The 25,830-nt window shown below is 48.0% G+C and overlaps 1 protein-coding gene and 1 long non-coding RNA gene across 3 annotated transcripts in view; one reads left to right on the top strand and one right to left on the bottom strand.

The window, feature by feature from the left end:
* Nucleotides 1-25,830, bottom strand: part of SLCO3A1 (solute carrier organic anion transporter family member 3A1) — a 373,911-nt gene that overhangs the window by 113,899 nt on the left and 234,182 nt on the right. The window lies entirely within an intron of this gene.
* LOC120875220 lies at nt 1,232-25,809 on the top strand. Its single transcript, XR_005723866.1, has 3 exons — nt 1,232-1,246; nt 4,520-4,523; nt 23,324-25,809. It is a non-coding gene; the product is annotated as an uncharacterized LOC120875220 (long non-coding RNA).

Below are 25,830 nucleotides of genomic sequence, written 5' to 3'. Positions count from 1 at the left end.
GTTACTCAGCAAAAGGAAGAAGCGCACATCACCCCCAGGCCCCCAAATCATGACAAAAACATGTGCTGTGTGACCTGCCCGCAGGGACCACCCTGATGGCCTGTCTACATAAACTCTGCCACAGAGCAGACCACCAGCATCGTCAGAGACGACGACCTTGCTCATTTCACAGGTGGAGAGCCCCAGAGGTGAAGTGACCTATCCCCAGGTGTTGAAGAATTGGGACCGGAAAAGAGGCGACAGCCCGCCCAAGGCCCTCTTCCCTGTCTCAGCATCCTTCACGCGCACCTCCACTGGTGGGTTAGAGTCAGCCACTGGGAAGAGCACTCTGGGCCACCCATCACTCTGTGGACCAGAATGCTGGAGGAAAATGATTCCCAGACAGGTGACGCTTAGCTTCAAAGGAGTCCGTCTCTGATGTGTATTGTTTAAAAGGCTAGAAAGGAAGTGATGATAGCTCTGACTTCATCCATTCCAGAGTACAATTACTCAGCCGGGCATGCAGAGAGCCCACACTGTCCTCTGAACGCCTTCCATCTGCACTGCATCGTGGCCAAACGGGAGGACTTGGTGTTCTCTGGACTGCTTCCCCTGCAGAGCGTGAGCCTCCCCAAGCAGGGAGCCATGCCGCCTGCCTCCTCCACTCCCAGGGCAGGAGTGTGAGGGCTCCGCGGTGCCTCCCTCTTCCCTCCTATTAGTAAGCCCCCACTCCTCAAGGCCCAGCTCATGCCAGCCACCCACGACGGCACTACCAAAGCTCATCTCCTACCCGCACACCCCCACCTGGGAGAAGCCTTCCTTCCATCTGGTCCTAGGATCCCAGGTTAGGGTTGCAGCACCCTCTTCATCCCGACTAGCTTTCTTCTCTCTGATCCTCAGCATCTCTGTGTGCACCCTCAGCCCCAAACATACCAATCTGAAAAACTAACTTTAAAAGATATCCATCTATACTTATAATGGTGGTAAAATTCACATAAAATTGACCATCTTACCCACTTTGAAGTCTACAGTTTAGAAGGATTAAGTATCTCCACTGTTGTGTGATCAACCTCCAAGAGTCTTTCTAAAATATTTTCTAGCATTTCCTTGGTGGTCCAGTGGTTAAGCCTCCACGCTCCCAACACATTGGGTACGGCTTGATTCCTGGTTGGGGAAGTTCCAAATGCCATGGGGTGTGGCCAAAATTAACATTAAAAAAAGTTTTTTCTAGATAATTTGAAAGAATGGAAAATTTCAAATTTTAAAAGTAGAGAGTCCAGACTAGAATAATGAAGGTTCAGATTACCCATTACTAGTCCCAACCTTCATCAACTCATGGTCCATTTTCTATGTATATTCCACCTATATCTCCTGCCTCTGTGTTAATTTAGAGCAAACCCCAGACCTCATTTTGTCTGTAATTATTTCAAGATCTATCTTCAAAAGATGAAGACAAGACCACAATGCTATCATCAGACTCCTGGCATTTAACACTAACCATGGAAGGCTGTTTAACTTTCAAAGCCCACTTACATACCCAAACGCCTTGATCCTCCAAACAAGGGTTTGAGCTACCATCACGGCCTGTTGCGCTGACCAGGGCATGGATGCTCATGATACTCAGAGGCTGTTGTTATTGCTGTTTAGTTGTTCAGTTGTGTCTGACTCTTTTGTGACCCCAAGAGGCTTCCCTGGTAGCTCAGCTGGTAAAGAATCTGCATGTAACGCAGGAGACCTGGGTTCAATCTCTGGGTTGGGAAGATCCCCTGGAGAAGGGAAAGGCTACCCACTCCAGTATTCTGGCCTGGAGAATTCCATGGACTGTATAGTCCATGGGGTCGCAAAGAGTCGGACACGACTGCGTGACTTTCACTTTCATTTCAAGGACTATACCCCACCAGGCTCCTCTGTCCATGGGATTTCCTAGGCAAAAACACTGGAGTGGATTGCCATTTCCTTCTCGAGGGGAGCTTCCTGACTCAGGGATTGAACCCGTGTCTCCTGCACTGGCAGGCAGACTCTTTACCACTGAGCCACCTGGGAAGCCAGCTCAGAGGCTGAGTGATTCCCCAAGAGCACTGATGTTGAGACTGAGACTGAAACAAGGCTCCTCTTCTCTCCCCTTGCCCCTCGCCTCTTTGGGAGGATGACTTGCTTGGAGAAGCCAGCTCTGAATGAGCCCGATGTCCACCCAATGGACGAAAACCCTCATCATGCTCTGACCTTCCCGTATTCTCACTTGGTTAGCCTGCCAGTTTGGCCCCTTTAGATATTTCTGCTTTCTTAAGTATAAAAGTGATTACAGGAAATCATCTAACCTGTTTTACATTTTCTTTTTCATCTTTGTGAGGAGAGGCAAGAAAGAAACCAGGAAAACGGATTTATGTTCCCCGGGTGGGTCCTCAGGCACTACCCACAGAGAGGGTTTCCCCAGGGCGTCATTCGGTGACTCATTTATAGTTCTGCCTGGGAGAGCTTTGTCAAGGGATAGAGCCTTTAGATGAGAAAGAAAGGAAAAAGCAAAAGAATACTCATTGCTCAAAGCCGCCTCCTGGCTTCATCCTGGGTTCCCTCTGTTCCTAGGGCCTCGAGGACCTGTTGACAGGGCTGGAATTTGATGGAACTGGAACCAGAGTCAGAAGTGCAGAGGGTCCCACAAGCCAGATTTCTATCAGCTGCAAGGATGCTTCCTTGGTGCAGCAAATTCGAAGGCTGCATTCTTCTTTTCATAAAGACTGAAAGGTGTGGCACTAGTGGTAAAGACGCTGCCTGCCAGTGCAGGAGACACAGGAGGCGCAGGTTCGATCCCTGAGTCGGGAAGACCTCCTGGAGGAGGGCATGACAACCCGCTCCAGTGTTCTTGCCTGGAGAATCCCATGGACAGAGGAGTCTGGTGGGCTACAGTCCAGGGGTTTGCAAAGAGTCGGATATGACTCAAGCGACGTAGCACAGCACTCAGTACTTGCGTTAATACAACTTATGTATGGAAGACTATAGGAGGTTGAACCTGGAACCTGACTGGGAAGATCCTTTTTTTTTTTTTTAATAACTGGATTTTTTAAAATTTTATTTTCTAAAATTGCCTTAGTGAAGTTGCTCAGTCGTGTCCGACTCTTTGCAACCCGGTGGACTGCAGCCCACCAGGCTCCTCTGTCCATGGGATTCTCCAGGCAAGAATACCAGGGTGGGTTGCTATTTCCTTCTCCAGGGGATCTTCCTGACCCAGGGATTGAACCCAGGTCTCCCACATTGCAGGCATTGAGGTATAATTTACATATAATAAACTGCATATAACATGCACAATTTGGTAAGTGTTTAATACATGTATTAGCCATTTCCTTCTCCAGGGGATCTTGCCAACCCAGAGTTCGAACCCGTGGCTCATGCTGCATTTCCTTCATTGCGGGCAGATTCTTTTACTGCTGAGCCACCGGGGAAGCCCAGTAACGCATGTGTACATCTGTGAAGCAATCTGCTCTGGATGTTTGCTGCCAACACGAACCCTTGAAGAAATACCTATATACTGCGTGAAAGATGACAGGGGACAACCTTCTACTGATAACCATCAAATTGTAGGCCCCTGGATGCAGGACATTTGATTTCATTCTCCTCACTCCCACCGCGGTGCACTGGTGCATTCTGCTTTTGCACCTGGGCTGGTCTACGCAGACCACAGTTTCTCAGCCTTGGCACTACTGATGTGGCTGGGTGAGTAATTCTTGGTTGTGGAGGGCTGTCCTGAGCATCTGACAATGCTGAGCACTCCCTTTCGTGTCTACCTCCTATTTAGAGGCAGCCAGGCGTCCCTGGTGGCCCAGTAAAGAATCTGCCTGCAATGTGGGAGACCCAGGTTTAATCCCTAGGTCTGGAGAAGGGAATGGCTACCCTCTCCAGTATTCTTTTTTTTTTTTTTTTCTCTCCTCCTCCATGAAGCCATTCTTTATTCCTCCTATTGAAAGAAAAAAATCTTTCTATAGATGACTACCCAACTTTACTCCACCACTCACTTACAATATATCCTATTGATTAAGAGCACTCCTATACTACTACTTTCTTTTTAAAAAAATGTATCTTTTTTTTAATTGAAGGATAATTGCTTTACAACCCCAGTATTGCAACCCACTCCAGTATTCTTGCCTGAAGAATTCCATGGACAGAGGAGCCTGGTGGGCTACAGTCCACAGGACTGCAAAGAGGTTACTAATACTTCCACATTTTTCACTTTTCAGGTTTGACAACCAAAAGTATCTCAAGGTATTGCCAAATGTCCCTGGAGGATAAGAGTGACCTTGAATGAGAACGACCAGTTTAGGGCATGGACTTCTGCGGGCAAGACCCTCTGTCTTATTCCTCCTTACCTCCTTAGAGCCTAGCAAGGTGCCAGCACACAGTATTTAGGAATTGATAAATATTTGCGGGTCTCCAAGAATCTCCCTGTGATATAGACATGGGATCCAGCCCAGTATAGAGGTAACTGAGACACAGGAGATGTGAGCTTGATCCCTGGGTCAGGAAGACCCCCTGGAGCCCACTCTAGTAGTCTTGTCTGGAAAATCCCATGGACAGAGGAACCTGGTGGGCTACAGTCCACGGGGTCGCAAAGAGTTGGAGATGACTGAGTGCCTAAGCACCCAGGCAGCGGGAGGTCCACAGAGGGTCTGGATCTCCTGGGTCACGTGATGAGTGAGTGACAGCTCCACAGCTGCGCTGCTTGCAAACCCTGCAGAGGGGGCGGGACTTAGCACTGAGCTGGAAAGAGGAGCTCCATTTGAGATTCTTCTGCTTTCTAGCTTTGGCCGCCAAAGGAGCGAGGCTGTTCACACCATTTGGACAGAACACTCCAAGTGCCTGCAGCTGTTAATTAATGAGGACTGTGTTTCCAGAGACTTTCTCTGCTCTGGAGCCTCTGTGCTGACCCGGATCAAAGGCACCGGCACTGCGTGGCCCCACCAAGCATGAGAAGAGCAGCGTTCATTTTTATTTATTTTTTTTTTTCATTTTTATTTTTTAATCTGTCTAGTAGCTTAAACCTGAATAGACGACACTGTTTTGAATCAGGTTTGCAATAGGTGATGGCCGGAGGAAGCCTGGCGTCCCAGTGCAGTCAGGACTGCGAATGAATTTAGTTACAGCCTAGAAGTCCTATCCTAATTAGCTTTGGAGTCTGCTTTCCTTTTAGAAGAGGAAAGTAGAACAGAGTAAACCATCTGATTCATATTTAAAAGTGGGAGCTAGGTGGGGGTGGGGGCTGGGCTCAAGGGGTTAGTAAATCTCAGATGTGATTCGCTGAGCAGAGAGACTCTAATTCGTGGCTGCAAGAAGACTGCGAAGTTTGAAGTTTGCCTTTCAAAGCATGCCAATTAGGAAGTCCACAAATAGCTTCCTGAATCTCTACCCTGACGCTCGGGCATGCCTGCACCCTTTGATGCCCCCAGGCTGGGTAGCCTTAGGAGGCAGCCCGAGCCTGGAGTCACTAGTTTCAACCGGTCAACAGGCTGCCAAGTAAAAATAGTCTACATCAATCCCACTTCTAGAAAGCGGGTCCCAAATGCTGCACGTGGCCCTCTTGCAGTAAGGCAAGGCTTAACGAGTTATTTAATGACTCAGCTGCTGACATGGACCCTGGGTTAATGCTTTAACTACATGCTAGGCTTGTAAGTTTCCCTACCACCCATGTGTGAGAAGTCTCCCATATCTGTATTAAGAAAGAAAAACAGAAACCAGCGAATGGCACAGTGACATCCCCTGCCAGCTTACCACCCTGAGTCCTCTCACTCTCCCCTCAAGGGTACAGGGCATGTGGCCAGGGGCCTGAGTGGTGGGCACGACGGCACTGGCGGGCTGAGTTGAGAGGACCCCACCTCAGCCTGTATGCAAACCACACAGGAAGCGGAGGGAGGGGTGGATGAGTTCTGCCCTGGAGCAGAGAGCTGCAAGGGGCTTCCCCATTGGCTCAGCGGTAAAGGAGTGAAGTGAAAGTTGCTCAGCCTTGTCCGACTCTTTGCGACCCCATGGACTATGCAGTCCATGGAATTCTCTAGGCCAGAAGAGTGGAGTGGGTAGCCTTTCCCTTTTCCAGGGGATCTTCCCAACCCAGAGACTGAGCCCAGGGCTCCTGCATTGCAGATGGACCCCTTCCTATAGCCTGGTGTGACCATGGTGATCTAGTCATGATGGGACACACCAGGGGGCATTACTGCACACAAACACACATGCCCAGAGTGCCATCAGCACGACTGATCCTCAGTCCTTTCCGATTTAAGCGCCAGCTTCCTCTCCCCACCACACCCAATATTTACATTCATGGTGTGAACAAGCAAAGCAGAGGCTCCTCAGAATTGCATCTGGAGTCTCATCAGGTCCTTAATAGCATCTTTCAGTGGTTCGCCCATTCACTGAGATGTTGATTTTGATGTGAATTGAGGAACTCAAGGTTTCCATCCACAGAGAAGAGTAAGGAACCCAACTAGGACTCTGGGCAGGTGCCAGGCTGTGCCCGAGTTCTACAAGCACTGTCTCATCTGATCCTCCCCCCAACCGGAAAAGATAAGCATATCCTTAGGCCCACTTTACAGATAAAGAAACTGAGGCTCAGAGAAGTCAAGCAGCCTGCCCAGAGCCAGACAAACACAGTTAAATAGAAGAACATGGCCTTGAAGCTGCGGCATTATGCACCCCACCCCTGTCCCCCAAGGAACCAGCTATGCCTCCACGGCGTGTTCAAGGTTTGCATCTCAAAGAAGCTGCCTTGTTATTAACAATAACTAGAAAGCTGCTATTTATTGGGCCCTCATTACATCCTAGACTGTTTGCGTGCACCTCTCATTTCACGTCACAACAATGTCAGAGACAGGAGCAAGTATTTTCACCAATTTTGAGAGGAGGGTACCGAGGCTTAGGGCTGGTCACTGGGAAGCCAGGATGGGAACCTGGTCTCTGCTGGTTCTCCCCACTGGCCCATCTCTCCTCTGAAGACCTAGAGAACATCCCACAGCCCTGGACCTGTGGCACAGAACTGACCCGTCTCTGAAATCTAGACTTGGGCTGGCCTTTTCCTTTCCATGGATTCATGAGGTCAACCTGCTGGGGGCTCTTCGCATCCTCCTGGAGGTTCTGCCCAGCACTGACGGTGTGGTCCCACCAGGGGTGCTGAGAGTGCCCAACACCCGGGCCTCCTGCAGGCAGAATCAAGGGAGCCTGGTCCTCTCTCTTCCTCGAGTTCCACCTGTGACTGTCGCCCATGAGAAGCTTCCCAGGTTCTGAGCTGCCCTCTTCCTACCTTCCCTGACCAGCCAGGGAAGCTTCCAGACTCTAATAGAGAGCTTCCTCTTTTTAAAACTTTCCAGTCACGGGCTCAACAGGACCAGTAATATAACTTTTTATTCACCTTTAAATAGAAATAGCAAGGGAGTTGTAAACATTTTCATATTAGATTGTGGTGAAGGTTGGACAACTCTGTAAACTGCACGTAAAATGAGTAAATTTTATGGTATGTAAATTGTCCCTCAATAACATTGTTTTAAAAAAGAAATAAGGTTTTTAAAAAGAGCTATAAAGGGGTTTGAGCACACAGATTCTAAGTTACTGCAGGAAGCAGAGGCTATATGGAAAAGGCTGGCCACATATTTGTGGAAATTCAACCGAATGATCAAGCCCACTCCATTTATCTCCTTGTAGAAAAACTGGAATAGAGATGTGAATTCAACCAAATGACTTTTTTTAATGAAGGATAATTGCTTTACAAAATTTTGCTGTTTTCTGTCAAACTTCAACATGAATCAGCCATAGATATACATATATCCCCTCCCTTTTGCACCTCACTCCCATCTCCCTCCCCATCCCACCCCTCTAGGTTGATACAGAGCCCCAGTTTGAGTTTCCTGAGCCATACAGCCAATTCCTCTTGGCTATCTATTTTACATATGGTAATGGAAGTTTCCAAGTTACTCTCTCCATACATCTCACCCTCTCCTCCCCTCTCCCCACGTCCGTAAGCCTGTTCTCTATGTCTGTTTCTCTGTTGCTGCCCTGTAAATAAATTCTTCAGTCCCATTTTTCTAGATTCTGTATATATGCCTTAGAATACAATGCTTATATTTCTCTTTCTGACATACTTCACTCTGTATATAGGTTCTAGGTTCATCCACCTCATTGGAACTGATTCAAATGTGTTCCTTTTTATGACTAATATTCCACTGTGTGTATGTACCACCACTTCTTTATCCATTCATCTGTCGACGGACATCTAGGTGGCTTCCATGTTCCAGCTATTGTAAACGGTGCTGCAATCAACAGTGGGATTCATGTGTCTTTTTCAATTTTGGTTTCCTCAGGGTCTGTGTCTAGGAGTGGGATTGCTGGGTCATACGATGGTTTTATTACCAGTTTTCTAAGGAATCCCCATACTGTTTTCCATGGTGGCTGTATCTATTTATATTCCCACCAACAGTGCAAGAGTGTTCCTTTTTCTCCACACCCTCTCCAGCATTTATTGTTTATAGACTTTTTGATGATGGCCATTCTGACTGGTGTGAGGTGATATCTCATTGTAGTTTTGATTTGCATTTCTCTAATATAAGTGATGAAGCATCTCTAATAATGAGCGATGTTGAGCATCTTTTCATGTGTTTGTTAGCCATCTGTATGTCTTCTTTGGAGAAATGTCTGTTTATGTCTTTTCCCCACATTTTGATCAGGCTGTTTTTCTGGTATCGAGTTGTGTGTGATGCTTATATACTTTGGAAATTAATCCTGTGTCAGCTGTTCCATTTGCTATTATTTTCTCCCATTCTGAGGGTTGTCTGTTCACCTTGCTTATAGTTTCCCTTGCTGTGCAAAAGCTTTTAAGTTTAATCAGGTCCCACTTGTTTACTTTTGTTTTTATTTCCATTACTTTAGCAGGTGGGTCATAGAGGATGTTGCTTTGATTTCTGTCGAATGTTCTGCCTATGTTTTCCTCTGAGTTTTATAGTTTCTGGTCTTACATTTAGGTCTTTAATCCATTTTGAGTTTATCTTTGTGTATGGTGTTAGGAAGCGTTCTAATTTCATTCTTTCACATGTAGCTGTTTCCAAGTAGCATTCTTTTACAGGGAGTTGTCCAGTGTTCCCAGCACCATTTACTGAAGAGGCTGTCTTTGCCCCATTGTATATTCTTGCCTCCTTTGTCAAAAATAAGGTCCCCATAGGTGCCTGGGTTTATTTCTTGGCTTTCTATCTTGTTCCATTGGTCTATATTTCTGTTTTTGTGCCAGTGCCATACTGTTTTGATGACTGTAGCTTTGTAGTATAATCTGAAGTCAGGAAGGTTGATTCCTCCAGCTCCATTCTTCTTTCTCAAGACTGCTTTGGCTATTCGGGGTCTTTTGCATTTCCATGTGAATTGTGAAATTTTTGGTTCTAGTTCTGTGAAAAATGTCATTGGTAATTCGATAGGGGTCATATTGAATCTGTAGATTGCATTTGGTAGTATAGTCACTTTCACAATATTGATTCTTCCTACCCAGGAACATGAAATATCTCTCCATCTGTTTATGTCATCTTTGATTTCTTTCATTAGTGTCTTATAATTTTCTGTGTACAGTTCTTTTGTCTCCTTAGGTAAGTTTATTCCTAGATATTTAATTCTTTTTGTTGCAATGTTGAATGAGATTGATTTCTTAATTTCTCTTTCTGATTTTTCATTGTTAGTATACAGAAATGCAAGTGATTCCTGTGTATCGATTTTGTATTTCTGTGTATTGATTTTGATTTTGTGATTTTTTTTTTAAGGCTACATCAAGTCTTAGTTGCAGCATGCAGGATCTTTCGTTGTGGTGCACAGGCTCAGTAGTTGTGATGCCCAGGCTTAGTTGCTCCAAGGCATGTGGGATCTTAGTTCCCTGACCAGGGACTGAACCTGCATCCTTTGCACTGCAGGACAGATTCTTAATCACTGAACCATCAGGGAAGTCCCCACCCAACTGACTTCTAAGCTCTGCTGAACAGGGGCAGGGATGGGTAGGATGTTAGAGATCTGAAAGCAGAATTTAGAATTAGGTGTATGCCTGGTAGGCTCATCCATGGGGCTCAGCTACTGAAGACCAGTTTGTCAGCAGACTGTCAGAGGCAGGACTTGTGGCTTGAACAGCTGCTGCAAGGTCAGCCCAATTGGAGAAATTAACAGGTCTCCAGTCATTAGTAAACTCAGAGTAAACTGATCCCTAAGATTCATTCATCTTGTCGATAAAATTTATAAAATTTGATGAAATTAAATGGATTATCTACTTCATAAGATTACCCTAAGGGTAATAAGATATTCCATGGAAAATGCAAAAGCTTAGAACAATGCCTGGATGATTAAAAAAATTTTTTTTAAAAATATACCACTTAAAGGAACAAGTCTAGGGACTTCCCTGGTGTCCACTGATTAAGACTGTGTGCTTTCAATGCAGGGGCCATGAGTTCAACCCCTGGTCTGGGAACTAAGATCCTACATGCCAGCAGGTGCCAAAGAAACAAAGGACAAGCCTAGGCACAGCCCTCGCCTTGTACCTGGCAGTGAATTACATGAGTCATTCAGTCTTCACAATAACCAAGTGCAAGGGGTCTTACTGTTCCCATTTTACAGACTGGGAAAGAGAGGCTTCTGGCAATGCAGACACTGGCCCAAGTCACCCAGTGAACAGGTAGTGGAGCTGGGATTTGAACCTGGGCCTGCCTGATTCTGCAGCCGTTGTCACTCCACTACAGCATTACAACCCTGTTCTGAATGGATTTCACTGATAATCTACACACAACAGATAATCCCAATTAACATCTGTCACATTAGCAAAATGCCCTTCTCCCCTTACGTTCACACTCTCAGTTGTCCTGGCCACATCCTCAAAACGGGCCCCACTGAAACATCTCTGCACAGGAGGCTCCCACAGGGTTAACCTGCCCTCCAGCTTGGCGCTCAGTCTTAAAAGCAGAACCTGAATAAGCCCAGGGGTGCTATTTTTAGCTCTCCATTTTTGTTGTCCTTTTGGGGGGATCTGGTAGCACAGGCTGAACTAACGTTTCCTGCTCTAGTGTTTTCTTCTCACCACCTCCTACCTTGAGAAATGCTGAGCCACCAAAGGGCTGGCCTGGTTATAGAGCTGCCGCTTCTGACTTCTCAAGACAGACCTGCAGGAGGTTGGTAGGGGAGGCTCTGATCGAGGCACCCTCCCAGGGATGCCTGGGGTGGGAGAGAGGCTGAAAGGGAGCCAATGGTTTCCAGACACTGATTTCCAAGGAAAGCCTTAATGAGCCTCTGGAAGAGGGACCACAGGGACAACTCCAATGGCCAGGCTCCCAGCCGTGGGCTACCATGTGAGCAGGAGCCCGATGGAGTGGCCTGGCTTGTCAGAGCCTGCCTCTGGGCTGTGGTTCTGAACCTCAACACCCCCACGTAACTCCATTACCAGCTTGCTGGCATCTCAGAGCTCGTAATTAGACATTCACTCCTTGAGCCAAGTGGTCACCGTGTCGCCAAGCCCTGCCCTTTCCAAGTTCTCTCCAGCACTACCAACAGATTTGCATTCTCCAGGACACAAGTGTGACCACACTAACCCCTTTCAAAACTCACCAGGGATCCTTTGTTGCCTTCAGGATGAAATTCACACCTCTTCGCACAGTTCACAAGACATTCCAGTCCCTTCTCTACACACCATACTCCCAGCCTCTGCATCCCTGTGCTTCTCAGATTAATCTAACTCGGATGGGTTCTGGCTGCTCCCCAAGTCACCCTTGTAAAATCCATACAGAACCCAAATGTCACCTCCCCCATAAAGCTGCCCCTGCCCACTCCATTGAGCTTGCAGAATCTTCCTTTGAGCATACTAAATGCTCAGCCCAAGTTTGCTACACTGAATTAACTCAAGGCATCTGCCTTCAATTAAAATATGCAAATTCATCTGGAAAAGGAAGCATTCCTTAGTCACCGGCACTTCTGGTGCCAATGCGCTTGCTGGGTGCTTCCCGGAGTGCAGAATCTGATGGCGGAGAGATGACTGAGGGCCAGCTGCGGAGAGAAAGGAGAAGGGCACAAGGGTAGCCCTGGGAAGGCCTTGCCCTCTGCCTGGGATGGATGGAAGAGAGACCTGGGGGTGGTCTGCGACCCCTCTCTTCACCCTCCCTCCAAATCCTGCTGATGGCATGTTTCCAAATATTTTTCATAACGCACGATGGAATGTTATTAATCAAACCACACAAAACTTGCCAAAAAAAAGTCTGCTAAATGACAGAAGTTTGTCTTCTGTGATTTTGTTCCTGCTGCGTTTCTGCTGAAATTGGAATCCAGGAGCTCACAGTCTGATGGAAGAGACTGGGGTGGGAACTGATGCTTCTGGAACAAACTGTGCCCTGCGGGAGGAGGTGAGAATTTCTAGGTAACCGTAACCGTCTGCAGCAGGGGAGGGAGTGTCCTTCAGTTACAGAAGGAGAACCTGCATCCTGAGAATGTGTGATTGGCCAAGCTCTCTGTCACCCCACTGCACTGTGTGACCAGTACTCTGTAATGTGACCACCTGGCATAGAGGCCTGGGTGGCTGAGCGCTGGTCATGTGCCAGGTGGCACCAGGTGCAGGAGACTGGGCTCCTTTTCCCATCTTGAGAGAAATTCAACCTCAATCTCAGGGCTGACATAAGTGACATTCATCATAATTTTCTATCAAAAAAGTATTTGCATACAGAAAAGAAGAGGATGGACTCAGGAATCACTCTGATGCAGCCAAAGGCTGATATAAGTTAGTGTCGTTTCCTTGGAGGTGTCCAAGGGAGCTACCACTTGCAGCACACAGACAGTGCATGTGTGGCCCTCTGACCATGCAGAGACTTCAGAAGTAGCTGAACAGGGCAGCTCCCGGGGACACAGAAGGATTCATACTCATCAGTCACCTCCAAACAATCCAGTAGAGCTGGACCATAGAGAAGGCTGAGCACCAAAGAACTGATGCTTTTGAACTGTGGTGTTGAGAAGACTCTTGAGAGTCCCTGGGACTGCAAGGAGATCCAACTAGTCCATCCTAAAGGAAATCAACCTTGACTATTCACTGGAAGGATTGATGTTGAAGCTCCAATACTCTGGCCACCTGATGTAAAGAGCCAGTTCGTTGGAAAAGACTGAGGGCAGGAGGAGAAGGGGATGACGGAGGATGAGATGGTTGGATTGCATTGCCAGCTCAATGGACATGAGTTTGAGCAAGCTCTGGGAGATAGTGAAGGACAGGGAAGCTTGCTGCAGTCCATGGGGTCGCGAAGAGTCAGACGGCTTAGCAACTGAACAACAACAACAAAGATACTAACCAGAAGGTAAACCTACGATGTGTTGTTTCCATTCACATTTTACAGGTGAAGAAGTAGAACATCAGAGACATGAAACTACTTCCTAAGGAACACAGGAACTCCTGGTGGAGTCAGGATTTGAACCTAGAAAAGGCTGACTTCAAAAGCAGCTCATTCCACTGCTGTGCCACACAGGAAGCAAGAGACTGCACTTCATGTCTCCTTCATACCCAGCTCAGAGCCTGGATCCCAGGGAAGTGCTTAGGGCAGGGGTCCCCAACCTTTTCAGCACGTGGGACTGGTTTTGTGGAAGATAATTTTTCCATGGAACAGGAAGGGTGAGGGATGGTTTCAGGATGATTCAAGTGCATTACATTTATTATGCACTTTATTTCTATTATTATAACATCAGCTCCACCTCAGATCATCAGGCATTAGATCCTGGAGGTTGGGACTGCTGGTTTAGGGGACTCTATGAATGAGTGATCAAATGAGCTCATGTTTGTAAACGCGAGGTATGTATTAATACTACCATGGGGTATGACCTGCCCCTTACCTAGAATTCCCAGAGCCCTGGTAACCAGGGGTCCCCTGAAGGCAGTCACCCCCTCCTCCATCCTCTGTGTAAATGCCCCTTCGGTGCCCAGACGGAAGGAGGAAGGACCATCAAGGGCTGGGGGCCAGCGCCCTTGCTTACAGCTTCCCCGGGTAGTCGCTGCTCTTGCCCCCGGCTGCCCTTTTAGCAGAAGAGCGAGACGGAAAGGTGAGCTTGCTGCCAGAGGGAAGCAAATTGCAGGAAAAGGTCAGGCAGGCAGGGACCCCTTTTTGCGGAATGCTGTGGGATGCAGGCCAGCCCTGAGCCCTTCACAGGGAGAGAGGGAGAAGGCGGGGCCTCGGGGGGACAGGAAGTGGGGGCTGGGGTGACAGTCCTCACCATCAGGCAGAAGCCCCCCTTGGCCGCAAAGGTCACTGCTGAGTCCTGCCCCAGGACTTGTGGCCTTGTACCGAGGCCACAGAAGTGGAGCCCAGAACCAAGGTCACCTTCGAAGCTGACTGACCGCTTTTGTGTCCAAAGCCCCTGATCACCGCTAACCAGCTTCCTAACTCCCAGTTAAGCAAAGACACCTGCTTTAGTGAACACCCTGTAGTGTGCGCATGTGTGCGCCCATGTCACTTCAGTCGTGTCTGACTCTGTGCGACCCCTCGGACTGTAGCCCGCCAGTCTCCTCTGTCCATGGGATTCTCCAGGCAAGAATACTGGAGTGGGTTGCCGTGCCCTCCTCCAGGGGATCTTCCCAACCCAGGGACTGAAGCTGCGTCTTTTACATCTCCTTCACTGGTAGGTAGGTTCCTTACCGCTAGTGCCACCTGGGAAGCCCAATAGTGCCCCAACCAATCACCTTCCAGCAAGAATTTTCTTTGTCTTGAGGCTATAAAAATGAGCTATTAATTCACAAAAATGGTTGACTCTCGCTGATTGGTCTGGAGGTCGGCCCGCTGCACTCGCTGTGTCCATGTTATCTCTGCTCTTTGTTCTTAATAAACTCCCTCTCTTCTGAAATGCTCTGTGTCTGGAAATTCCTTTCCAACTAGTGCTTGGACTGCCTCGACAGTCATGTGACAGGTCCTGTCAGACTGGGCTCTGGGTAGTCATGTCCAACCTGTATCCCAGCTTCAGCACAGACAGGCCCTCCTCAGAAATGCCAGGGAAAGCCAACCCCTGTGGATATCATGGGCCAAGGGTGCACCTCTGGGGCTCCAGGGGTGGAGCAGTGGGCTTGGGGGTCTCACTGCTCTTGACCTTGCTCCCTCCTTTGCCTGCAGGGAGAGGTGCTACGGCCACATGGCCCCACTCAGCCCAGGATGCTAACTTTTTCTTCCTGGGTGAGGTCAGCCACTGGAGGAGGTGGAGGCTGCCCACCTGGACCACGTCTGGGGTTAGCACAGCTCAGTCTGGGCTGGAGGTGAAGGTGGGGAAGCCGGATGCTGGTCCCTAGACTGCCATCTTTTCCCCCTGACCGGTATCTGGGCTTTTCTGAATAGTTTTCCAAAATGAAAATACTCCCTCCCTACTCCATCCTACAGATGCTAATGATGAATTAGATGATTACAAATATGCATCTACTATTATTTTTGACAGTGATTTTTTCACTTGAGCAGCCAAGTATTTCCAGAGCTCCCCCTGCTCGCACCCAAATAAGAGCTGCCTTTTCAGGCCCTCAGATTCCAATGCTCTGCTGGGTGACCTCACTGAGTGCCCCCAACTGCCCTCACTCACACTAGGAGAGTCTCATGCCATTTAGGGCCTGCTTTTGAGGCACTTCCCTGGTGGCTCAGACGGTAAAGCGTCTGTCTACAATGTGGGAGACCCAGGTTCGATCCCTGGGTCGGGAAGATCCCCTGGAGAAGGAAATGGCAATCCACTCCAGTACTATTGCCTGGAAAATCCCATGGACAGAGGAGCTTGGTAGGTTACAGTCCGTGGGGTTGCAAAGAGTTGGAGCAACTGAGCGACTTCACTTCACTTCACTAGTTTGAGGCACGAGGGGTTCACTCACACTCATTCTGCAAGAATTTTGTCACCTGGAAAACTTTCTGGAACAGAATGAGACGTAAATTGCATGTGTGCATATGTAAGCATATGTGTGTGTGCATGAGTTGTGCATGTATGTGTGCAAGCATGTATGTGTGTGTGCAAGCATGTGTGTGCAAGCATGTATATGTATGTGCAAGCATGTATGTATATGTGTGCTCATGAATGCATATGTGTATGCATGCATATACATGTATATGTGTGTATATATGTGTCTGTGGTATGTCTGTTTGCCTTGCACAGGTATTTGAAAGCTTGGAGTTAGTGGCTCAGGTCTTCCTTCTGGTTGGATTTCCTTAATGTTTGGAGTTTTCTCATCACTGTAGGTAGGGCCTGTGGGAAGGGCCTGGGCAGCCAAGGCAGTGGACAGTAGTGGAATCTCCAGGGAGGGCCCTGTGTGTGGGGGTAGGGGGCAGCCCGTCAGTGCCCCTCTGGATGGCAGCAGGAAGGGGGCTACAGAAGGCTTGCCCAAAGCCTCAGCATCACTCTGCAGCCAAGTCCTGCTCCCCTAAAGGGGATGCCCTCCATGTGAGCATGGGCAGTGCTCTCGGGAACAAGCCCATGGGGGCGTCTGCAGGGGTGGCCTGGGTTCCGGCAGCCCTCCCTGCCAGGCCCCCCTCTCGCCAGCACTCCATCCACCTCTCCACATTGCCATGGTCCCCCTGTAGCTCTGTCCCCACCAAGACGGTCAGCAAGGCAGGGAGTGCACACCCTCCATTGCTTAGCTTTCTTGGTATCTGCTCAGCAGTTCCACCAGCTCTTGGGGTTCTAGAGATTTCCTAGCTAATCTATCACTGCAGAACAATGGAGTGATTCAATCTGGAGTGATTCAATGAACAACTGGGTGAAATCTCAGAGTTTCAGGACTACTGGGGGGGAGCAGTTATTCATGAACCAGAAGTGATTCAAACGTGAGTGGGGGAGAGACTTCTGCTGTGCTTTTTCTTCCTCTTTAATCCCTGAGATGGAGCTCAGCTGCACCCTCCTTCTCATTCTGGTCTGTATTGATTTCTGTCTGCTCTCAGTCTGGTAACTTGCAGCCCTGTAACTCTGAGAGGGCTGATGAATGGGCTCAAGCCAATCCACCTTCAAACACACTCCCAGACCCAAGCAAGGAGCAGGGAGAGTCCCAGAAGAACAAGGCTCACTTACTGGGCACCTACGATAAACCAGACCCAAAAGAGGAAATGTTTATTAATTCACAAACATAATTAGAAATGGGCATGGAACAATAGACTGGCTCCAAATCAGGAAAGGAGTATTTCAAGGCTGTATATTGTCACCCTGCTTATTTAACTTATATGCAGAGTACATCATGAGAAATGCCAGGCTGGATGAAGCACAAGCTGGAATCAAGATGGCCGGGAGAAATATCAATAACCTCAGATATGAAGATGACATCACCCTTATGGCAGAAAGCGAAGAACTAAAGAGGCTCTTGATGAAAGTGAAAGAGGAGTTTAAAAAGTGTCTTATATCTCAACATTCAGAAAACTAAGATCATGGCATCCAATCCCATCACTTTATGGTAAATAGATAGGGAAACAATGGAAACAGTGAGGGACTTTATTTTTGGGGGCTCCAAAATCACTGCAGATGGTGATTGCAGCCATGAAATTAAAAGACGCTTGTCCCTTAGAAGAAAAGCTATGACCAACTAGACAGCTTATTAAAAAGCAGAGACATTACTTTGCTGACAAAGGTCTGTCTAGTCAAAGCTATGGTTTTTCCAGTAGTCATGTATGGATGTGAGAGTTGGACTATAAAGAAAGCTGAGAACCAAGGAATTGATGCTTTTGAACTGTGGTGTTGGAGAAGACTCTTGAGAATCCCTTGGACAGCAAGGAGATCCAACCAGTCCATCCTAAAGGAAATCAGTCCTGAATATTCATTGGAAGGACTGATTCTGAAGCTGGAACTCCAATACTTTGGTCACCTGATGCAAAGAACTGACTCATTGGAAAAGACCCTGATGCTGGGAAAGACTGAAGGTGGGAGGAGAAGGGGATGACAGAGGATGAGATGGTTGGATGGCATCACTGACTCAATGGACATGAGTCTGAGCAAACTCTTGGAGTTGGTGATGGACAGGGAGGCCTGGCATGCTGCAGTCCATGGAGTTGCAAAGAGTCAGCCATGACTGAGCGACTGAACTGAAATGCATTTGAAGAGTAAAATGCATCCCTGGGTACTGTGGGTACCAAAATGTACAGACCAGTGCCTGAGGGAACTTAGATCCAACACCTTTCAGACGCTCCTCTCGGCACGGACTCCGTGCTGTGTGAGGCGAGCAGAGTGCTCAGTGCTGCTTGGAGCCAGTAATGGGCCTGCTGAGCTCGTGGAGCCACTGTGTCTGTACCCCTCCTCCTCACCTGTCAAGGTTCTGGTTTCTAGATCCAGGGACGCCGGCCACCTGGCTTACTGTGGAAAGTGGAGCCCTGGGCTCCCTTGTGTGCCATCTGGTCAGGGGCACGGAATCCACAGCAGGCAAGATGCCAATCGCTGCTCACATGCTGTATAACGAGTAAAGTGACAAGCCTGCCCATAGGCCAGGCATGTGTCCTGCCAAGCCCTGGACATGGGTGATGGAGGCAGGGTGACGAAGGTGACATCTCCAAGGAAGCATGCACACAGTCAGAGACAGTGATGTACACCAAGGCTGGGGGCGGGCTTTGGGAGGTCAGGGAGTCCAGCCCCCTGCCTCAGGGCAGCAGGAAGGCTACACCAGCCTTGCTGCACAACACGCATCTGCTTCCTGGAAAGCAGATGGACGGCAAACCAGCTCTTTTTAGAAATCTGGTCCAGGGCCGTGGCTTCAGCCTTTCTCTTCTGCTGAAACTCAGCTGCTGAGAAGGGAGGTGATGTGCTTGGTAAGTGAGGCTGGGGCAGAAAGGCTCACCCCCTTCCTCCTGACCCCAAGAGCCTCCATTGCTGCCCAGACTGTTGATAAACAATACCTGAACACTGATCGAGTGGACTCAATGTGCTGTTGTGCTGCTGAGCTCAGTCGCTCAGTTGTGTCTGGCTCTTTGCAACCCCATGGACTGTAGCCCAGCGGGTTCTTCTGTTCATGGGATTTCCCAGGTAAGAACACTGGAGTAGTTGCCATTTCTTTCTCCAGCAGATCTTCCCAACCCAGGGATCAAACCTGCATCTCCCACATTGGCAGGTGGGTTCTTTACCACTGAGCTGCCTGGGAAGCCCTAGTGGACAGAATAGTGTCTCCCAAATAGATCTCTTCAAATCCTAACCTGGGTACCAGGGAGGCAGATGTGGCCTTGTTTGGAAAGAAGGTCATTGTTGATTTCATTAAGGACCTCAGGCTGAGATCACCCCAGATTGAGGGAGGGCTCTATATCCAATGGGCTTCCCTGTTAACTCAACTGGTAAAGAATCTGCCTGCAATTGGAACACCCAGGTTCAATCCCTGAGTCGGGAAGATCCCCTGGAGTAGGAAATGGCAACTCCTCATGGGAGAAGGCAATGGCACCCCACTCCAGTACTCCTGTCTGGAAAATCCCATGGACGGAGGAGCCTGGTAGGCTGCAGTCCATGGGGTCACTGAGGGTTGGACACGACTCAGCGCCTTCACTTTCCCTTTTCACTTTCATGCATTGGAGAAGGAAATGGCAACCCACTCCAGTGTTCTTGCCTGGAGAATCCCAGGGACGGGGGAGCCTGGTGGGCTGCCGTCTATGGGGTCACACTGAGCCGGACACGACTGAAGCGACTTAGCAGCAGCAGCAGCCAATATTCTTGCCTGGAGAATTCCATGGATGACAGGTGTCTTTATAAGAGAAATGAGAGGGGGACACAGACCCAGAGGGGAAGGCCATGTGAAAATGGAGGGATGCCAAGTAATGCCAAGGCCTGCAGAACCACCGGGCTAGAGGGAGCCTTGGAACAGATACTCTAGCACAATGTCTAGAAAGAATTGACCCTGCTGACACCTCCTTTTCAGACTTCAGGTCTCCAGAGCTATAAGAGAACACATTCCTGTGGTTTTCCATCTCCAAGTTTGTGCTTCTTCATTACAGCAGCTCTAGAAACTCATACCACTGAGGACCTCCACTGTACCTGTCTCTGATGGGGCTTGTGATGGGGGCTTGGGATAACTGTCTCCCAGATGGCAAGCATCCCAAGTGGACTGAACAGTGGAACACCTCTGCCTGTTCTCCTCTTCCACAGGGCCACCCAGCGCAGAAGAGCCACACTCTGAAGGGCATCCAGCAACGTGCCTTCAATGTCATCTGAAGGCCACCCCCAACCTCCCAGAGGGAACAGACTGATAACATGGGTTAAGGCAGTCATCTCAGCCTTCTGGTTGCATTTAACTCATTGAGTCAGAGGAGGAAAACTCAAGGAATGAAACCCGTTTCCTCTTTAACTCTATGGCCAGATCAGAGCTTTAGATCTACTGATGCTAAGGAGTGGAAAGGGCTCTTGAATTATATCTGCAGGACTTGACCGCAGTTTCCCAGTCTATGGAATAATTCCGCCACCTCCCAGGGACCCAGGGACGCTATATGGATCAGGGGTGTGTGTGTGTGTGTGTGTGTGTGTGTGTGTGGTGTGTGTGTGTGTGGTGTGTGTGTGTGTGTGTGTGGTGTGTGTGTGTGTGTGTGTGTGTGTGTATTCCTGCTAGTAGGGGAATCCTGGATGACTCACGACTAGATAGCTCACTCAAAAATGACTGCATTTAATCATAAGTGATGAAGCTCAAGTCCAGTTTGACCCCTTCCCATCTGTATGACTACATACAAGTCATATCCTTTCTCTGGACCTGAGTTTCCTCAACTACAAGTCTTGGAATAATACTATGTATCTTTCAGAGTTACAGTAAAAATGAGAGATGATAAGTGACATGAGCCTTCAACACTGCCTGGCACACAGTGTTACCTTTACTGTTACACATGATTATTAACCATTATTAACAGCTGGGATGGAGCTCCAGTTCTGGAATTCTGCTATCAGCTGGGTCAAGGAACCTCTTCATTCTGCAAGCCAGGGGCCCCATCTGTCCACTAAAAAGGGGCTAGGAAAGCTCTGAGGACCCATACAGCCTCTGACAACTAGTGATTCCTATGTAAGACGGCCAAGGAGGTCCTATAGGAAAACTCACACCAAGACGCAGCAAATACTTTCATCAGTCAACATCTGGATACTGCTCATTTGCCTTCTTCCCTGCTCTCTGAAGACCAGAGACAGTCAGGCTCAAGAAGGAGATGCAGGCTGGGCTCTGCATGCCCTGAGGAGGGGGAGCCCAAGGGAGACTTGTCTCCCTGGGACTCAGGGTCATGTGGATGGAGTTAGATATATGTCTGCAGAGGCTTTTATCACCTCCAGAGAGACAGGTATATCAGGCCCTGAGAGTCACCTCAATATTCTTCCCCCCAAACTTATTTTTGACTGAAGGAAAATTGCCTTGCAACATTGGGTTGGCCTCTGCCGTCCATCAGCATGAGTCAGCCATAGGAATACACGTGCCTCTTCCCTCTTGAACGTCCCATCCCTCTAGGTTGTTACAGAGCCCAGGGTTGAGATCCCTGAGTCACACAGCAAATTCCCATTGGCTGTCTGTTTTACACAAGGTGCTGTAGATGCTTCCATGCTAATCTCTCCATTTGTCCCACCCTCTTCTTCCTCCTGCCCCGCCCCACCCTGTCCCCTCCATAAGTCTGCTCTTTAGGTCTGCATCTCCATTGCTACCCTGCAAATAGGTTCATCAGTACCATCTTTCTAGATTCCATATATATGCATTAATATATGATATTTGTTTTTCTCTTTCTGACTCACTTCACTCTGCACCTCATTAGAACTGACTCCAGTGCGTTCTTTTTATGGCTGAGTAGTATCCCATTGTATAAGTGCACCACAGTTTCTTTATCCATTCATCTGATGATGGACACCTAGGTTGCTTCCATCACCTCAATATTCTGATTGAAAATCCACTGTATATTTTCTTCTCTGAGCATTGCATGTGATGTTTGGTGCCTGCCAATTTCTTGGCTTTGAACATTATTTTCAAGAAAAAGCAAGTAGCTCAAAAGCAATGAGAAAACGACTATCAGAACCTGTCACCCAGAGCTAGCATTTCCTGGGTCCCTTTGTTCAGTGTAATGATGCATTGCTCGGACTGTAGGAGGAAGCGGATGTGGGATCCACCCTTCCCTCGGCCCGAGCCCTCTCACCAGCAGTGCAGGTGAAGCTGGGCCCAGCACCCCGTTTCCAGCAACAGGAAGCAGAGGACTGACTCACGAGCCGCAGGGCTTCCTGAGGCTGGCACAGCAGAGGAGCCAGTTGGCCACTCTGGTCTCAGTCCCTGAGACCCATCTCAATATTCTGATTGAAAATTCACTGTATATGTTCTTTTCCAAGTGCTACATGCAAGGCTGGTGCCTGCCAACATTCTTAGCTCTAAACAATAGCTCTGAGAAAAGACAAGGGCAGCTGCCAGGCGAGCACCGCCTCCTGGAAGGAGACAGACCAGGAGACAGTTGGATATTTGAGCATGTATTTTTCTGGCCAGAGGGGCAAAGGTGGCATGATGTTCATCCATCCACAATGAAAGAATTGACTGGGTGACATGGTAAAGGGGACTGGAAGGCAAATGCATCTGGAGACGAAAATGAGAAGGGGCAAAGCTGTTCTTTCCCTGAACATCCAGGTGATGGAGCTGACCTGAGGGTCACGATGTCCAGGAACCTACAAACCCAGACAACCCTGCTGCTGGTGAGGCTTTCTTAGGCTGACAAGAGGGACACCTTCTCACCAATGAGGGCACTGGGGAAGATCTGATGGACCCACCGCGTCCCAGCATCAAAGGGAGGGTCAGCTCTGGGAGTTAGGGCAGTGATGGCAAACAGTCTGAAAGGGGACCTATGGGGAATATGACTGGAGAGAAGACCTCCAACCCTCCAGATAAACAGTATTGCTACCACCTCACAGGAGGAAAATGGCAACCTGAGTCTATAGTTGAAATGGGAACTCTGAGATCAGCTTAGGGTTGCTAATGAGTGACTTGTTTTGAAGCACAGTTATAAAAGTGTAGCAGGAACCTCTAAGCAGAGTGTTGGCACCGCTACAGTGCAGAAGGGGCTGAGGTTTAAAAGGGAAAGACCCCAGAAAGGCGTTTCTGGAGTAGGAGGAAGTGGCATCTTCGATTTAGAGCAGATGACTCAGCAAGAAAGCGTACTCAACTATGATTTTGTATGTTTTTTCTTCTGTTGGGGTAAATATTCTTCAACCCCAAAAGGCTGAACAAGTGTGGTTCTGAGGGAACTGGAATCCAGAAATAAAGAAAAATGAAGGAAAAGACTTCTAAACATGCTTTCCAATGACTTCAAGGCTCTTTGCTTGCTCTGCAAACTAAATGTGAACAAAAGCTCAGAAGCACACAGAGACCATGGGGAAAGAAGTGTAAAAATACCACCGAGAAAATATCACCAAATTGGCACTAGGCAAGTGTTTGGTTTTTAAAGACTGATAGATTCTGAAAATTTCCACATTAGTGGAATCATAGAGGGGATTTAACCAATGGCTTATGGACCTTTAAGGGAAAAATGGCAATAAATATGGTTGAAAATGGATTCCCTGCAAACAAATTGAATCCAACAAACCTCATTTCCTTTCTTCATGAGGTCACTAGATTGCATAATCTAGCAGAAAGCCAACAGAGAGTGGATCTTATCTGACAGTCTTTCCTGATGGTCTTGATTGAAGATGGTGAAATGCTGGGGCTTCCCTACCGGTTCAGTGGTTGAGACTCCTTGCTTCAACTGCAGGGGGCATGGGTTTGATCCTTGGTCAGAGAACTAAGATCCTGCATGCCATGGGGCATGGCCATAAATAAATAAATAAGATATTTTTTTAAAAGATGGTGAAAGGCTGCTTGGAGAGGACCACATGCAGCTCCTGCTGACTGTTGGGCACAGCAAGCCAGAGGGGCTGCAGGAGGCGCCCGTCCTTGCCTTGTCTGCACGGTAGATCTGGTTTGTCACATGGAGGCGGAGGGCATGGAGTGGAATCCAGAAATCCAGACCACAGGAGGCTGGAAGGCTGCCAGGATGAAGTGGAATCGAGATGAGAATGACCAGGAGAAGAAAGCTCTTTACTAGAGGGAAAAATCAACAGCGCAACTACAGAACGGGGAGCTTGGACTTAGGAGGCGCTTCCATGAAAAACAAAACCTTGGGTCTCTTTGGCTTGACTAAAAGGTCAGTGCAGTGATATAGGTAGTGATGCAGCTTTTAAAAGCATCTTTAAAGAGGTATAGAGAGGTGGGTGAAATGGTTGAATTGAGTCAAAAGGTAGCAACTTCCAGTTATAAAATAAATTGAGTCCTGGGATGCAATGTCCAGCATGGTGGCTATAGTTAACTATGAAAGTGAAGTGATAATCACTCACTCATGTGCGACTCTTTTTGACCCCATAGACTGTAGACCGCCAGGCTCATCTGTCCATGGAATTCTCCAAGCAAGAATACTAGTGTGGGTAGCCGTTCCCTTCTCCAGGGGATCTCCTCAACCCAGGGATCAAACCCAGGTCTCCTGCATTGCAGGCAGATTGTTTATGGTCTGAGCCCCAGGGAAGCCCTAGTGTTAACTATACTGAATATTTGCAAATTGCTAAAAGAATAGATCTTAAAAGTTCTCAGAACAAAAGTCTGCAACTGTGTGTGATGATGAGCGTTAAATGTCACTTGCAGTAACGTGGATGGACCTAGAGATTGTCATGCTGAGTGAAGTTAAGTCAGAGAAGGAGAAATATTGTTATGACATCCCTAAGAAATCTAAAAAGAAATGATACAAATGAACTTATTTACAAAACAGAAAGAGACTCACAGACTTGGAGAAGGAGCTAGCGGCTGCCAGGGGCTAAGGTTGGGAGGAAGCAATAGCTCAGGAGTTCGGGATGGACATACACATGCTGCTATATTTAAAACTGATATCCAACAAGGACATTCTGTCTAGCACAGGGAACTCTGCTCAGTGTTATGTGGCAGCCTGGATGGGAGGGGGGTTTGGGGGAGATGCATACACATATATGTATGGCTTGGGGCTTCCCCCGTGGCTCAGCAGTGAAGAATCCACCTGCAGTGCAGGGGACGCAGGAAACATGGGTTCAATCCCTGGGTTGGGAAGATCCTCTGGAGGAAGGCGTGGCAACCCACTCCAGTATTCTTGCTGGGAAAAATCACATGGAGAGAGGAGCCTGGTGGGCTCAAACAGTCGGACACAACTGAGTGACTGAACATACACATATATATGGCTGAGTCCCTCTGCTTAGTACCTGAAACTATCACAACATTGTTAACTGGCTATATTCCAATATAAAATAAAAACGTTTTAATTTTAAAAAGTTTCTATTTTAATACAAGATTAGTCTTATAGTTAGTAGTGCCAGAAGGTAGAGAACTGCTCAAAAAAAAAGAAGCCCCAAACCTCACTGGATTAGGTAGGGTATGTCAGAAGGACACAGAGGCTGCTGAAAAGAGTACCCAATGGCTAAAGTTAGAACAATTTAAACAATAAAATAGAGGAGCACTGGATTATAACTGAATGTGTGAAATAAATATTCATGAGTCCTTACTGATATAGATCAATAACGGAATTAACAAGTAGAAGACACAACCTCCCATACATAAGAATTCCAAATCATTCTTAGAGTTGTTCCATCCTCAAGAAGGTAGAGCAGAACTCTTGACCCCTCAACTGTGGGTGGTGTGTGGTGATGTCTTTCGAAAGAGGATGCAGTACAGAGAAGAGGGGAAAAGATTCACTCTGCAGTGGAGAAATGTGACAAGCCCTCCCCCAGCCAGGCGATCAAGGTCGACATTCAGTGACCAGTCTTGTTGGTAGTGTGTGCTCTTGATAAGGTGGGATGAGAGCGGCACTTGACCTCTGTCTTCCTCCCCAGAACCCATGTCCTCCATCTAATCACATGGAAAAATAGTGAACAAATCACAAGTGA

The sequence above is a fragment of the Oryx dammah genome, unplaced genomic scaffold (assembly GCF_014754425.2).
Source record: "Oryx dammah isolate SB20612 unplaced genomic scaffold, SCBI_Odam_1.1 HiC_scaffold_16, whole genome shotgun sequence".
Taxonomy (NCBI): Eukaryota; Metazoa; Chordata; class Mammalia; order Artiodactyla; family Bovidae; genus Oryx; species Oryx dammah.
The sequence above is the reverse complement of the archived record's forward strand: the minus strand, read 5'-3'. Positions and strand labels throughout refer to the sequence as shown.